This window comes from Protomyctophum parallelum (assembly GCF_964188405.1).
Source record: "Protomyctophum parallelum genome assembly, chromosome: 16".
Taxonomy (NCBI): domain Eukaryota; kingdom Metazoa; phylum Chordata; class Actinopteri; order Myctophiformes; family Myctophidae; genus Protomyctophum; species Protomyctophum parallelum.
In genome coordinates this window covers 38,586,549-38,589,048 of record NC_139711.1, presented here as the reverse complement: position 1 = coordinate 38,589,048, position 2,500 = coordinate 38,586,549, and the positions used below count along the sequence as shown (strand labels likewise).

Below are 2,500 nucleotides of genomic sequence, written 5' to 3'. Positions count from 1 at the left end.
ATGATGATTATATAGCTAGGTTTCTCTTTAGCTCGTTGTGTGCTGACATCACGGCAAAAAGGTGCTTCTCACTCCTGTCTCTCCTAAACCGTCTCCCTCTCTGCTTTAAATGTTTTGTGGCTTTTTCTATAGTGGGATAGACAATAGGCTGACAGGAAATGGGGAGAGAGATGGGGGGGTGACATGCAGTAAAGGCCGTCGGTATCGGGAGTCGAACCCGCGGCACACTGCCAGACTGGGTTAGCAGCCAAGGTGCCTGGACAACTGAGCCACGGCCCAGGCCCCCTCTCTGCTTTTCTACTGTCTGTGTCCCCTACGCTGTCTTCTTCTCAGCTTTCCTATCGCGACGGTCTCTTATGCTATCTCCCTCTCAGCTTTCCAACAGTACCATCTGTCGCTCCTTGTGCTTTATAGATAAATCAAAGCAGAGTGGAGAGGAACTTGGAACTCATGAACTTTATCTCCTTTTCAACAGCAGGAGCCTAATTCCAGCTTTGTTCCAGAGCCTGAGGTATAGTGGGGCAAGAATATTCCACTGAGGTAGTACTAAACAATGGTCCAGTATCTGTCCAAGTGACCATGCCATAAATGTAAGCGCATTGTGAAGGATGCTATATGTTCAAAAAGCGTATAATGTGGCTTGAAATACCAAACAACGACCGTGGAATGCCAAAATTTGTCAGACGATGGCGTGGCTTGATAATAATGCGGTTGTGATTAACACAAAGACAATGTTAGAAATTGAATTTGGTTCCCCATCTGACTCTCATAAAGTTCCTATTGTTATCCATAATGAAAGAAATCTAACAGATTTTCATACAAATTCTTGGGTGTAACAATAGATAGACCATCTGTTATCCTGGAAAGACCACATTGAAACAAAGAATTTATTTTCTCCACCGCCTTAGGTCTTTTGAGGCGAGTAGGCAAAGTCTTCTTTTGTTTTTGTGATTATGAGTGTTCTACATAAGTGGTTCCCAAATGGTGTGCCGGGAGACAGCAGGACCAGGTGTGCCTTGGGATTTTGTGAAAACAACACATATTTACTATATATATATATATATACAAAAATATATGTATTTACTGTTTAAATGCAAATAAGTTGTCTCTCTTTCTTCTTAGCCTGGTCCCTCTCTCTCCACGCACACACGCAAGCACGCACGCACGCACGCACGCACGCACGCACGCACGCACACACACGCACACACGCACGCAGAGTCTCTCCCTCTTTTCTAACTTGTATAACTCAAATGGGTGTTGTTGCTGCTTTAATGTAATTTTCCAATGTTTAAAATGTATTCTTGGATTATTTTTATGTCAAACTTTTTAAATTAGGCAAAAGTTATATTCCACATACATGTGTTTTTTTTTACCAACTTCTCTTTGTCTGAATGTCTGCCCATAGACAACTGGAAATCAATGTAGTTAATAAAAGTTGATACATGGGTCTACTCTACCGTATTCAAAACCTTGCTTTTCAAAATGTGCTAGGACCATACAACATTATTTTTGGAGTGGTACGTGTCTCTTTCTTTTGTTATTTTTGAGGGGCGCTACAGTAGCCCCTCCTATATACAGCTTTAATGTTTGTTTTTAGTTCAATGTTTGTTTTAAAAACGCCATTGACAATGGAGGGGAAATGCATTTTGTCCCCAACACAAACATTAAATGGCATTAACAATAAAGAGAATTTGGTGGCACCGTTTGTTTGACATCACCATTACATCGCCTAATCAACATGAGTTAGACTTTAATATATTAGCGCCCCTCACTTCACACGGGTGTGATTTTTAAGGATTTTTAATGTTGCAAATGGAGTTGCTGTGATACAAGAACATGTTTATCATCATCATCATCATCATCATCATCATCATGACCAGCAAGGAGCCATGTGTGTTCCTATAGGTCATTGTTTTAGTATGTTACGCATCATGCCGTTTCCTTTTAACGAGAGGAAAACGCTGTAAAGAATAATCGTTTTGTTCTCTGAATTATGGCTTTGTTCTTTTGGCAGTAGATAGTGTTTATGGCCAGCGAGGATGTCCCGATTGAAAAACATCCTTGTTCCCAAAAGGTTTAATATGTGTCCTATAAAAGTCACAGTCGCCGATAATATTTTGTAGTGTAGCTTATGAAACATTTCGTGCATATCGTACGAATCCAAATGTAGACCCTGTCGAAGTGTTTCATTATACAGTAGCTTTCACTTTTGGTTGTGGTTATAGGCTCTAGGTTTAGGGGGTTAGTTTCCTTCATTTTAGATATGGTTATGCACCGTTACTGTAATTATGGTTAGCATGGTTCCTTTGGTTGAAGTAAGGGTTTGGATCAGGCTTTGTGATAGTTAGTTTTGGGAGCCTCCTGCTTTGGCTGCAGGGTGCTACAATAAACAGCACAATGTGGCTTCATGTGTTCATGACACGCTTCCACAGATGAATGTTGTGAAAATAGTGAGCTTGTAGCTATTTTCAGCTATTTCCACAAAGTGTGCCTCTTATTT

At 40.6% G+C, this 2,500-nt stretch overlaps 1 protein-coding gene across 2 annotated transcripts in view; it reads right to left on the bottom strand.

Moving 5' to 3' along the window:
- ebf1a (EBF transcription factor 1a) overlaps positions 1-2,500 on the bottom strand; it is a gene marked incomplete at its 3' end in the record, with an annotated part of 96,974 nt that overhangs the window by 85,021 nt on the left and 9,453 nt on the right. The window lies entirely within an intron of this gene.